The sequence below is a fragment of the Crocuta crocuta genome, unplaced genomic scaffold (assembly GCF_008692635.1).
Source record: "Crocuta crocuta isolate KB4526 unplaced genomic scaffold, BGI_CrCroc_1.0 scaffold93, whole genome shotgun sequence".
Classification (NCBI taxonomy): domain Eukaryota; kingdom Metazoa; phylum Chordata; class Mammalia; order Carnivora; family Hyaenidae; genus Crocuta; species Crocuta crocuta.
Genome location: NW_027529641.1, coordinates 672,529 through 686,856, shown reverse-complemented (window position 1 = coordinate 686,856; position 14,328 = coordinate 672,529). Strand labels below are relative to the sequence as shown.

The 14,328-nt window shown below is 39.7% G+C and overlaps 1 protein-coding gene and 1 pseudogene across 4 annotated transcripts in view; both read right to left on the bottom strand.

The window, feature by feature from the left end:
- MCTP2 (multiple C2 and transmembrane domain containing 2) overlaps positions 1 to 14,328 on the bottom strand; it is a 187,308-nt gene that overhangs the window by 46,636 nt on the left and 126,344 nt on the right. The window lies entirely within an intron of this gene.
- On the bottom strand, positions 811 to 1,474 carry LOC144230169 (large ribosomal subunit protein uL30 pseudogene; annotated as a pseudogene).

Genomic DNA, 14,328 nt, shown 5'->3' with positions numbered 1-14,328 from the left:
ACCATCTTCCAAGCACAGGGAATAATCCGGGGAGGAGACTCCCATACCCATTATTCTAGAATAAAGGTACTGAGCAAAGATGAGACAAAGCTATGCTACTTCTGTTCCGAAGAACTCCAAGGTTAAATGAAACAACAGGAAAATAATAGAAGAATCTATTTTTAATTTGACCAAGTACACATTCACTGCTCTAACAAATCAGTAGGCAGCTCCTTCTTAAGAAAGTGCAAACACCTTTATTGTTGTTAAAAGAGAAAACAGTGTCATACGTGCCACTATAATAAAGTAAAACAATAGTATATATGAGAAAATGCCTCTAGGTCTTCCTATGTCCATTCACCTGATTAAAATTGTCTATAGCTTCCTGGCCTACATTATGACACTTAGACATCATAGTTTAATATTTAAGACCTTCCTTGAACTGGCTCATACTTGACTGTAAACCATAAGCCAATATCCACCACAAATTCGAGATTTCCATTCAAGGTACACTATTTGCAGACTCCAGGGCAAGCAGTAGTGTTCAGGATTTCACTTTCAGGCATACCCTTCTGTCATTCTGAAAGCTACTCCTTGAGTATTTTCTCCCCTCTGAAGTGTTTCCTCTTCAACCCATCCCAGAACACTATACAGTAACCCCATCTTCCTGGTACCCCTTTACTTCATGTATAAGCTCACTGTTCATTTTCCCTTCATGAAACACTTGTTGAACACTTACTGTGAACCATGTTGATTTAACTTTTTTTTTCTCAGTTTGAAAGTAGTTGTGTATTCACTGACCAGATTACACAAATAATCAGGGGAGATATCTTAGTTCATCCTTCTAAGAAGCCTGTTGATCTGATCATCCCTGATGCCAGCATCTCTACCTTGTACCCAGTGGGTGAACTTTTTCTTCATTCCCCCTCATGGAGATGATAATTTAAGGGTCTGTAAGAAGCTGTTGGCTTCTTGAAATATTTTCCAACAGTACAGATCTTGTGAATCAGATCCTCCATGTAGATGATGCCATATTTACCAAGTGATCAAGCAATCAACGTGTTATCTGTCAGGGAAATTTGACTCTTATTGATTTTGCCATAACCATGCTTGTAGATCAATTCATTCACCGACTTCAGATTTGAGTACCCCCATAGTATATATGATTCCACAGTTCCTGAACCTTTGGGATCACACAATTGATATCTCTGATCCTGATGACAAATGCCAACTTGGGTTCTGCAAGTACACAGAAGCTTCCAGATCTTCTTGCCATACTAGGTATTCAAATCTTAGTTCTGTACCTCTGCCTATATTATTGGTGGCAATGCTTAGCTTTTTCATAGATAAGCTTCCTCCTTGCCTTTCAAAGCCTCTTTTGGGAAAATTTCTTTCCCAGATGCTTGACCTTCAATTCTGTGAAATCCTTTTGCTTTTCCTTAAGGGTTTCTGGCCCAGCAGGGGCCTTCTTTTACTTCTCTTTTGTCCCCTCCATGGTTCCAGCCAGAAAAGAGCCGAACCACACTGATTCAACGCAAGAGTAAACCAACAAACCAACCACCACTCCTAACAATAACATCAATGACAACAAAACAGCCTTAAAAGAACTTACATTGTTTTTGGTGATTAAGGATGCGACAGATAAAACAAATAAGCAAAGTGTATATTAAATATCGATAAAAGCTGCTATGTGGGGAAAAAAAACCCAACACAACAAACAGGGATGGAAAGAAGGGAATAACAGGCAACAGGGCTGGGGGTGCAATTATAAGTGGGGGTGGTCAGGGAAGGCCTGGACAAGAGGTCAACATATGAGCAAAGTCCTTGGAGGAAGCACGGAAATCTGGATGAGTGTTTCTGGTCAGAAGGAATAGTAGATACAAAGGTTCAAAAGTGGGGGTACAACTGGTATGTGCAAGGAATAGCAAGAATCTCTGTGGCTGAAGCAGCTTGAATGAGACCTCTAGAAAGAGAAGTGAAGAACTGGAAAGGCACAGGAGTCAGGCCTGAGGGACTTGGTCTCTGATGTTTATTCTAAGGGAGTAGCTGTGAGCAGAAGAAGTGCTCCTGTGTCAACCACAGTCATGATCTGAATGAGGATGTGGAGGAAGTATTAGAGCTTGAGGATGACATTATTGTTTAGAAGAGGGGAAAGAAAAATGCATTACAGAAATGCAATATATGCATCAAGAGGCACTAACCACATTCTCTATAGCCGTGCTTATCTAAGGTGATGCATAAGGAAGGTAGAGAAGGAAAGGAAATTATTTTAAAGGTGGACCACGGAGTCTCAGTTGGATTATTGGTGAGGAACAGCAGAAAATGGTAAGGATGTCAATTCACCACAAGGGGTAGAGTGATTAACAGATGAGAGGCAGCTGAAGAGAGAATTAGTGAACTGAGAAATGACTCCAAAGAAATTATTCAGAATGTAGACAAGAGAGACACAGATAGAGATATAACGAGAAGTGAAGAGATATGGATGATAGAAATGAGAAGATGTTCAGAGTCAGGGGAAAGGGTTAATGAAAGAATGAGGAAGAAGTGTAAAAGAAGATAAAATGCCTGAGAATTTTCCAAAATTGTTGAAAGATACCCATATAGGAAGTAAACAAAGAAATACCCATATCAGGATAAATAAAGAATTTAGGCCTAAAAATGACATACTGGAGGTGCTCAGTTGGTTACGTGTCCACCTCCTGATTTTGGCTCAGCTCACGATCTCACAGTCACGAGACAGGAGCTCCGTGTTAGGCTCCAAGTTTAGCTTAAGATTTTCTCTCTCCCTCTCTCTCTCCCCCTTTCTTGCTCATTCTCTCTCCTTCCCTTTCTCTTGCTCTAAATAAATAAATACATACATACAAAATGCCACAGAACTGAAAAACACCTGGGAACAAGACAGAAACACTTAAAAGCAGCTAAAGAGAAAAAAGGGCTCAGTTTTAACGAAAAAAGCTATTTGAGTTACTTTATATCTCAGTGCCACGAGGAAAGCAAGAAGACAGAATAACTTAACATATATACAATCTCAGCCTTTCCATTTAGAATATTGTATCTAGCAAATGGTCTTAAGCATAAAACAAAGACATTTTCAGAAATACAAAAGCCAGCAGTGCTTATCACCAAAAGACACTCATGAAAGTACACATAAAAAGATTTCAAAGAGAGGCACCTGGGTGGCTCTGGTGGTTAAGCGTCCAACTTTGGCTCAGGTCAAGATCTCGCAGTTCGTGACTTTGAACCCTGCGTTGGGCTCTGTACTGATGGCTCACAGCCTGGAGCCTGCTTTGGATTCTGTGTCTCCCCCTCTTTCTTTCTGCTCCTTCACTGCTCATGCTCTCTCTCTCTCTCTGCCTCTCAAAAATAAATAAACATTAAAAATGTTTTTTTAATTTCAAAGAGATGGAAAACTGTCTGTTGTCTAAAGACTGAATGCAAGAACGGATGTGCTCCAAAGCAATGATAAATGTGCACATGAATCTACATGAACTTGGACTTACAAAACAAACAAACAAACATGCTAATTTGTGTGTAATGAGGCAATCTAGCACTAAAATAGGGGTCAGCAAAACCCGTAAATTGGGGGAGGGATGGCTTGACTTAAAGAATTCTAAGACGCTCTTATGTTAAGCCTGTATGTTAAGTAGAAACATAAACTTCAGCTCTTTGGTACGAAGCTGAAGCTTTGCACCTCAGTCTCCCTACAAAACACAAAACCCACACAAAAACAAACAAAAAGCCTGGGTGGCTCAGGTGGTTGCGCATCCATCTCTTGATCTGGGCTCAGGTCACGGTCATGGGATCGAGCCCCGTGTTGGGCTCTGTGCGGACAGCAAGGAGCCTGCTTGGGGTTCTCTCACTCCCTCTCTCTGCCCCTCCCCCTCCTCTCAAAATGAATTTTAAAACTTAAAAAACAAATTGAAGACAGATGCAGTGAGGTGAAGCTCAGTTTGCTGTTCTCTATCTCCTTCAGGGATTTTTCTTTGTTTTCTTTCGCCAGTTCACAATGTGGGACCAATTCACTATGTGGGACAACATGGTGATGGGGCACAGCGTAGCAGCTTAGAGTTTGTTTCTATTATAATAAGCCAGGGAGCTAAAAATTGGAGCGCATAGAAACTATGAGAGCTAAGACCTGAGAGATAATAGGAAAGGACCAAGTCCAACATTCTCTATGCATTTCTCCTGAGAAACTATTTCCCAAGACCATGCATGCTTAGGGTGAAAGGTAAAGACCAAGCAGAAAGTGAGAACTAAAAGTTTCTGGCAATCTCATAGACTTGGGAGACAAAGACAGGAGGTAAAGGAGTAGTAAAAAAGAAAGGCTCAAGCAAACTCTACGTGCTTTGAGGAAGACACCTGAAGGGCTATGCGCTAAATATAAGGGTAAACTACAAATAGACAAATCCTCACAACGTTTGAAATCCTTCCTTGGATCGTTTCAGCCTTGACTGTATCAGAGGGACTTGTTACACTCTTCCCACCTCCTCTCTATCCTCTCTGCAGGAAGATAACACAGTCCATATCCCCTATGATATTTTAATAAATCTTATCCAGCATTTAATTAAAAATACCTAGTCTTGGTTAGGATAAAACAGAATGACCAACAATCAAGAGAAAAACAGACTACCAGAGCAAGTAGATGATTTTGATGTTAGAGTCACCAGATGTGAACTTTCAAGCAGTTATGGTTAATATTATATGAAAATGGAGAGGAGCACCTGGGTGGCTCCGTTGGTTAGGCGTCCGACTTAGGCTCAGGTCATGATCTCATGGTTTGTGGGTTTGAGCCCTGCATCGGGCTCTGTGCTGATGGCTAGCTCAGAGCCTGGAACCTGCTTCAGATTCTGTGTCTCCCTCTCTCTCTGACCCTCCCCTGCTCACGCTCTCTCTCTCTCTCTCTCTCTCTCAGAGAGAAAGAAAATGGATAAAAGCATGAAGAATATCGGCAGAGAACAGAAGTATCTAAAATAGGATCTAATGGAAAGCTAGAATTTCTTTTTTTAAAAGCAGTGTGTGAAATGAAGAGCTCACTAAATAATTGAATAGCACAACAGAAAAGAGAAGATTTCATGACTTGGTGTATTGGTGTAAAAATATCTATACCTTATGCAGAGATAAATACGCTAAGAAAATAAAACCAAAAAAAGCTACGTGGCACACTGAGAAAAGTTTGATTTACACATAAAAAATTTGGAATCCAGGAAGACAGAGGAAAGAGAATAGACAAAAGGCTATGAATGATACTGGATGAGAATTTCCCCAAGTTTACAAAAGATGTGAAGTTACAGATTTAAAGAAACTCAAATATGATGAAAAGAAAGAAAACCACATGTAGGCACATAACTAATGATCAAAATAAAGTTTGAAAGGCAGACACTGGGGAGGGAAGAAAGAAGAAGAAAAAGGAAAGCATTTCCTCTCAACGGGCAATAATTAAACTGACAACTGACTAAAAAAAAAAAAAAAAAAAACCCAGAAGAGAACTAGAAAGAATTTATACAAGATAGGTTTTATATGTTCCCTGAATGTTTGGTAAAATTTACCTCTAACATAATGTGGGCCTTATGTGTTGTTTTCTGGAAACATACTAAATTATCGATTCAATTATATAATGGGTTTAGGGCCATTAAAGTTCCCATACTTTCTCAGTCACTTTGATACACCTTTCTACAAGTTTTATCCATTTAATATATTTTCAACATGTTAAGCATAAGCTTTCATAATATCCTTTTATATTCAATCTCTGCCATATCTGGATTATTTCCCCTTTTAATACCTGATACTTGTGCCTTTACTCTGTCCATTAAAAACTCTCAGAATAGTCAATTTTATTAGTTTTCTGAAGAGGGAACTTTTCACTTTATTTTCTGTTCTATTTCACACATGTACTCTACCGCAGTGATTTTGTTCCCATTTTTATTTATAATTCACTTGGTTTCATTTTGCTGTAATTTTTCAATGTCTTGATTTTGAGAGTTAACTCGCTAATTCTGAGTCTGACTCATTTTCAATATTGTTTTTGTCTTGCTCTGTTTTTGTGGAAACAACACGCCAATTCCAACTCTTATGTGGAAGAGCAAAAAGTCAAGAACAGCCAAGTCATTCCTGAAAATGAAGAACAAACTGGAACCATGCTAAAGCCAAATATTTGTTCCACATTAATACAGGTATAGACAAGAGACTCAATGGGTCACCACCACCTGATCCATGATCTTGTGAAAAACTGTAGGCTCCTGGGAAAAAGTAGACGATTCAAGAACTGGTACTAGATTGATTAGCCGGACAGCCAAAACAAAATGATGAAATCAAATCAAAAGTAGTTGAAAATTTCTACTATACAAAGCAAAGCCATTGGAGATTTAAAGAATATTTTTATGACTGTGAGATAAGGAATGATTCCTCAATAATGACACAAAATGCACAAACCACAGGGGAAATTATTGATAAATCTGACATGAAATGTAAGAATTTTTTTTCACCAAAGTCAACATAGAGTGAAAAAAATAAGCCACAGACCTGGAGAAGATATTTCTACCTCAGGGAATTTCTATCTAGATTAATAAGATGCTTCTACAAATCAATAAAAATATAGGGATTACATATAAAAGAACAAAGAGGCACACAAAGGCCCCCAAACACTGAATCATATTTGTAATGAGGAAATGCAAATTAAAACCACTCCAAAGTACCACTTCATACATCAGATGGACAAAATTTAAAAGGTCAGATAATCCCAAGAGTTTTCCAAGATGCAGAGGAATGATTAGCTTTTATTTGATACCTGATGGTTCAATCACTTGGGAAATGGTTGGCATTAACTAAAGAGAATGCTCAGGTGACCAAGTAACTCTAGTCCTAGGTATAAATTTGGGAACAATGGGTTTCAAACTTTAGTGTGCATGAGAAACGCCAGAGGGCTGGTTTAAACAAGATTACTGAATCTCATCCCTGAAGGCGATGGGTGGGGCTGGAGAAATTACATTTCTACAAAGTTCCTAAGTGAGGCTGACACTGATGGCCAGGCACCACACATGAGGAGCCATGATGCTAAACTCCTGACCAAGCCCCCCAAGATGATACACGTATCAATATTTTCAAGAACACTCTTCATAATAGCCAAAAACAAAAATTAAAAAAAAAACAAACCTGGAATCAATCCAATGTCTATCTAAAATAGAATGGATAAATAAAATAATGTACTCGTAAAGTGAAATATCGTGCAGAATGAGGATGAACCATGTGGATGAGCGTCAAAAATACTATTTTGAGTGAATTTGCAACCCGCAGAGTAAGATATTAAAGTATTGCGGTTACTTTTATAAACTCTTCAAAAAACAGACAAAACTGAATTGCATTGTTCAGAGACAGACACAAAATTGGCGAAACTACAGTCGATAGTGAGTGAATGACATAGCATTCAGTGTCATCGTTACTTCTGGGGAAGAGGAATGACGAAGGATTCGACCAGAGGCGAAAAAAGGGCTTTGAAAATAATGGGAAGTTTTAATTTTCAAATTGGGCGATAGGCACACAAGTATTTCTTAACAGTTATTCTTTAACTTGTACACACATGTGCATAATTTTATAAACTCCCTTATCTATACACTATATTTTATATTAAATTTTTATGGCAGGTAACATGCTGCTGGCCACAATGGGTATGATTTTGCACTGAACTCGGAATGCTTTCAAAAGCCATGCAATGGAGGACTTCCAAGTAGCCGCTCCTGTTTGTTTACAAATGATATGGACAAAGACCTGATTTGGAAACTAAAGAAGTCCAGGGGGAGGGGGAGCAGAATAAAGAAGAAAAGGAGAGGGATGCCTGGGTGGCTCAGTCGCTTAAGCGTCCCATTTCAGCTCAGGTCATGATCTCACAGTTTGTGGTTCAAGCCCCACATCAGCCTCTGTGCAGACAGCTCAGGGCCTGTTTAGGATTCTGGTCTCTCTCCCTCTCTGCCCCTCCCGTGCCCGTGCTCTGTCTCTCTCTCAAAAATAAATGAACATTAAACATTTTTACTCTAATAAACTTCTAATTCAGATATTATCATAGTACTTTTCTCTATTTCCTAACTTTGTACATCAAGGCCAAAGTAATAACCCAAAGCTTAGTTCTCATTGTGGTGCACTCTTGCTTTTTATGTCTGCCTGCTCTATATAGACAGAATCTAAAACTCTTAGTATGAGTTTGAGTTTGAGATAAAATCAAAATATGGCTCAAACTTACGTATGTTCTTTTTACTGATTCTTCCCTACCATATTTTCTAAATTCCAGGCACACAAAAACTCAGCTTTCTTAAAAACTGCCTATGTTTTCTTTCTCAGTGCCTCTTAATCTAGGTGCCCCTAGGAATGTTCTTTTTTCTCTCTCTCTCTTTCTCACTGGTACCCTGATTGGGATAAGCTTGGTGTTTCTTTATGTTACTTGGTGTTTCATAATACCTTATAATTGGCTCAAAATACATTTGCCTGGCACATTGGTCATTTTGTTCAAGTTTTACTCTTTGAAATCCTAAAGCATATATAATTTATATAAATTATATATAAAACATAGGATGGTGTCTTACACATAAAATATACTCAAAGATCTATTGCATTGAAACTAGAGTCATAATGAGCATTAAAAGTCTAACTGTATCCTTCGCATTTCAACAACCTGTTACCCAACAATGCACTTGGATGATGTCACAACATAAGGCTGCTTGTAGTGGTCTGGAGGGTAGACCAGGAAGCCGTAAATCAATACCCAAATGATGGCTTTCTACAAATGCAAGAGGACAGAACCTGAGATACTCCGGATACATGAATTACAAATATTCTCCCAGTGCAACATCCCTCCCCCCACCCCTACGGTGTGAACATCTGTGTGTGGCTTGAAAAGGGTGAGCAGGAGAAAGTTCTGGTTAAAGGTTGATTTCCATTCTACATCAATGCCCAGAAAGTCAAGACAGTCAAATATACCATGGGTTCCGAATCAGTTAAAACTGATGAACTGATTAATCAATTCAAACATCCATTCAACCAACCTCCGTGGAGCGTTTTTTATGTATTGGGCACTTACTGTTACTTAAAAAAAAAAAAAGAAAAAAGACAGTTTCTATCATCCAGCAGCTACTGGTATAAACTGTCTATTCATGCGTGTGCGTACACACACACACACACACACACACACCTAAACTGGAGTTTCTCATCATGTCTTATTCACATATGGTTGTAAATAAAAATATCAGAGCACATCATTATATATGACTGCATAGCCATCAAAAGAACATTTTAATTTTTTTAATGTTTTTATTTATTTCTGAGAGAGTGAGAGACAGAGTGAGCAGGGGAGGGTCAGAGAGAGAGGGAGACACAGAATCTGAAGCAGGCTTCAGGCTCTGAGCTAGCTGTCAGCACAGAGCCCAACGCAGGGCTCAAACCCACGGACCCTGAGATCATGACCTGAGCTGAAGTCGGATGCCTAACCAACTGAGCCACCCAGGCGCTCCTTAAAGAACATTTTAAATGAGAAAATAAAATGATTAACAATTTGATTTGTAGTGAGTTTGACTATGGAGCCAAGTGCTCTTAACTACTATTGTATACTTTTTCCTGTAGTGTAATCTCCGAGAGTTCTGAGGACCTTACATTTTTTAACATGAAGCATATATTTAATGGTGCTTAGGACATATTCATTTTGACTGGATCTAAATCATGGTTCTCTCTATCCTCACAGTGGATACTCGCAGCTCTTGGAAATATTACATAACCTTTTTCCATCTGTAAAATGAGAACAGTAATATCTTCCTTAAGCATTGCTGGGAGGACTCAACGCAGTGATAGGAGGGAGGGGTCATCATCACTGCCATGATTCTTAAAGCAGATGAATGACCAAACCCAGATCAAAGGACAGTAATAAAACCATGAAGAAAACCACTTGGAAAATAAGGTTTGTTGGTCTCAATGTCACTAGTTATTTCTACCGAAAAGCACTCAGGCCATTCAATGGTTTGAAGAGAAGATATTTACTCAGTTATTCCTTTGAGTTTGCTCAATGAAAGAGAGTGGCTGGGCTTCATTTAAACTAACTTCTCTTTAGTAAGAGAAGGAAAGAGCAAACAACACCTACAACAGAGGTAAAAAAAAAAAAAAATGGAGGGGCGCCTGGGTGGCTTAGTCGGTTAAGCGTCCGACTTTCGCTTAGGTCATGATCTCGCAGTTCGTGGGTTCGAGCCCTACATCGGGCTCTGCGCTGCCAGCTCAGAACCTGGAGCCTGTTTCAGTCTGTGACTCCCTCTCTCTCTGACCCTCCCCTGCTCACGCTGTCTCTCTCTCTCTCCTAGAAATAAATAAAAATATTAAAAAAAAAATGGAAAGGCTTCACATCCTTAAAGATGGCAAGACTATTAATTGGGGTGGATCACAGAGAAACGAGACTGGAGAGAAGGTTGGGGTACCAACTGGGGGTCAGTTAGTGGAAAGGCCTGCAGATCACAGTAACAGATGGAAGATGTGATTGTAAACTAAACACAAAGAGAACAGGATCTGATAGTTAACTAGATAATTTTGGCAGCAAAGTGCTCTTAATTATGGGAATGGGGTAATGCAATGAGAAACAGAAGAAAAATATTTAGGAGGGAAATACAATAGCCCAGGAGAAAGAACCAGATCACTTTTGTCTGGGATGCTTAGGGATGTTTTACAGAGAATATAGGCTTTTGTAGGTTTTTTAAACATGCTTTAGATTTTGACAAACTGTGGGGAGTCGCATGGGGAAACACTATGCATCTGATGCCTGGTTATACTCATCCACTCACCAGGAATTACTTCTGAGTCCTGGACAACCCTTTGAATCATTCCTGGTCTCCTCGCCCCTTTTGGTTGGCCTCAGAAATTAGCTCAGCTAGTCCTCTCCTTGCTGGGGTTCTCATACCCAAGATCTACTATGTGAACAGGTACAAGCTTCCTCTGAGACATAAAGCCCTCCCCCATATGCCAGCACCATGAGGAAAGCCAAATGAGCTAACCAAATACAGAAAATCTTTCCAAGTTGCTGATAACATGTGACTTTTCTATATTTGTAATTGCATTTCTCCCAGTCACTCCTGACTGAGATCTCCACAGTCCATGAGCTCTTCTCTCTTCCCAAATGAATGCCTCGTTAAATTACTTCCTATGCAAAAAGTCAAGGCTTGCTTCATGAATTGTTATTCATTGGAAAGCAACATGAACGAAATGCCACAACTAGGCAACGAAGGGCCTTGCTGTGGTCGGTAGAATAATGTTACCCCGCACATGTCCATGTCCTGTTCCCCAGAACCTGTGACTATGAGACAGCTCAAAGGGGAACTAAGGTTACAGATGGACTTAAGGTGGCTAATCATCTACCGTTCACATTGGGAGGTCATCAAAGATTACCTGGTGGAATCCAATGTAATCCAAAGGGTCAGTCCTTCAAAGTGGAAGGCAGAGAGAGACAGAAGAAGAAAGTCAGGAAAAGATGTGAGGGCAAAGCAAGGTCAGAGTGATGTCATGTGAAGACTCAACAATGTGCCTTTGCTGGAATGTGCAGATGGAGGAGGGGACCATGAGCCAAGGAACTTGGACAACCTCCATCAGTTGGAAAAGGAAAGGAAATACATTCTCCCCTAGAGCCACCAGAGTAGAACACAGCCCTTCTAACATCTTGATTTTAGATCCACTGAGTCTATGGTAGATTTCTGTCCTCCAGAATCGTAAAATAATAAATCCATGCTGTCTAAAGCCACTTACCTGTATAGCAATTTGCAGACAAGCAACAGAAAACTAATAAAGTAGTATAATGTGAAAGGATTTCTTAGGGAAACTGGGAAGGGCTGTCTAGACTGACCAGAAAGCAAATTCTACACCTTTGGCAGGAGCCAGGGTCTAGAAAGGAGTGTGTTCCTCCTGGCCCAATCTCTACCTACAAAGAGCAAGGGAAACAGAGGCACCCAACATGGAAGAAAGGCTTTGTCAAACAACACCTTGGATCGGGCCCAGAACTGAAAGGTCCTTCCCTGCCCTGCCCCTCACTTTTCTCCCTTGCCCTCCAATAAAAACTTCCTATCTCACCTGCGCCTCTACATCATGGTCTGGTAGCCATATACATAGAGAAAGTTTACTGAATCAACACTCATTAACCATCTATTCTCTTGAGCACCAAAAATATGCCATTTCTGGTATTCATTCAGCATTGCTTTCTACTATTTCTACATGACATAGAATGGTCTGGTCAGTTCACTGGGAGGGTGGGCGGGAGTCACACCAGGCCTCTTACCTTATCCCTTAAAGACCAAACTGCACCAACTAGGTCTAGTTTTGTGTGGGTGCTTTGCTCCTAGTACTTTTGTGGAAAGACACCTGAATTATGTGTATCCTACTTTTATTATACTCCATGACCCAACAATTTACATATTTTTCAAACTTCCAAATTCATAATAACACTTTTCTATGTAAAATGAACATGTGAACATTTCTACAGATATAGTTAATTCCATTCTGATTTTAGAAGAAGTCTATACCTAAGTCTGTATAATCCTAAAATAAGTATAAACTGGGGACTTTTGCACTGTATTCTAGTATGCAGGTTCTGTTAACTTATTTTCCCCTTCTGAATGTACTTTGGAACTTTTCTAAAAACAGAAAATAATGCTTCTAACCTGCACTTATATGTACTAAATACTTACTAAATGCATAATTCTTTCTCTCCTTTAAATATGAAGCATTTATTAAAATCCCATCACTTTCATGTTTGTATCAGGCTAGAGGCCACTGTATACTTTCTATTTCTTGACAACATTATATAAATGAGACAAAGTCAAATGATCGCCTCCGGCCCAATAAAAGCCCCCATCTGGGAAGCCTGGGTGGCTCAGCTGGTTAAGCATCTGGCTCTTGATTTTAGTTCAGGTCATGATCTCAGGGTTTGTGAGCTCGAGCCTCTCATCAGGTTCTGAACTGACAGCACAGAGCCTTCTTGGGATTCTCCCTCTCTCTGCCTCTCCCCCGCTCATTCTCTCTCTCAAAATTAAAATAATACAATACAATACAATAATAAAATAAAAAATAAAATAAAATAAAATAAAATAAAAAGTAGTCCCCACATCACTCATAAAAGTAGAATAACCAGTTCACAAAGTAGAAAACCATGGAGCTAAATGAAAGAAAGCAACTAATGGGCGTCAACTCTCAGCTTTTATCTCCTGGAATGATTATCATCTCAGGTCTACAACCAGACAATAAAAGTCTCATCGTGCATTTTAGCAGAAACTGGTAATTGAGCCGGAGAGTGTCTGATTTTGGTAAATGTACCTTTCAAAGCCATCAGCAAATTCTCTGCTCTGATTGAAGGAAGGGAGGACAAATCCTCACACATTTATTTATTCCTCATAAAGCTGGGTATCTGGAAGGGGTCAAGGAAATATCCCACTAAATGTACAGATAAGGGGCGCCTGGGTGCTCAGTCGGTTAAGCGTCCGACTTCGGCTCAGATCCTGATCTCATGGTTCATGGGTTTGAGCCCCATGTCGGGCTCTGTGCTGACAGCTAGCTCAGAGCCTAGAGACTGTCTTTGGATTCTATACCTCCCTCTCTCTCTGACCCTCCCCTGCTCACGCTCTCTCTCTCTGACTCTCAAAAAGAAATTAAAAACATTAAAAAAAATAAAAGTACAGATAAGTATCTCACTCATTTCAGTTGCATAACCATTGGCATGGCGGCACCCTCCGTGGTAGAAATCCGATGGGGCTCAAATTGTACTCCATGGGGACAAAGCATTCTCTAGAAGTGTTCTCTGACTTTGGTCACATGAACATCAGGCTCAGTTGTGACTAAAAGCTTAAACTTCGCACTTACGACTGACTCCTTCATGTTCATAGAAAGATTAGATCAGAATGAATACAGAAGAAATTGCTCTGGGTAATAAAGCAAGTGTATCTAATTAGCATTAGTGCAGTGATCAAGTCAAGCAGTTCACTGTACTAAGTTACCCTGCTTGTAGCTTTATTTCTGGCACTAAAAGAAGTAGGCTTGCAATCCGTTCACATTAAGCCTGAAAAAGCTCTGTACATATTCAATGTGCTTAAAACAGACTAAGGTGCTTTAATTCAGGAACCCTTCAACAGTGATGAGAGAGTGATGCTATTTATAGCAAAGTGCAATTCCGTTAGGAATCTTGTCGAGAATGCCTCAGATGGTCTCCCATTACTCAGATAAACTATCTATTCTCTTCATCAAAAAGAGAACTGCTTGTACTACGGACACACATACTTGCTCCTAAAAACAAACATGATATCAAGTTTTGGATCCTCCTTTCCTTAAATATGCTTTTAGGAGTCCTGAACT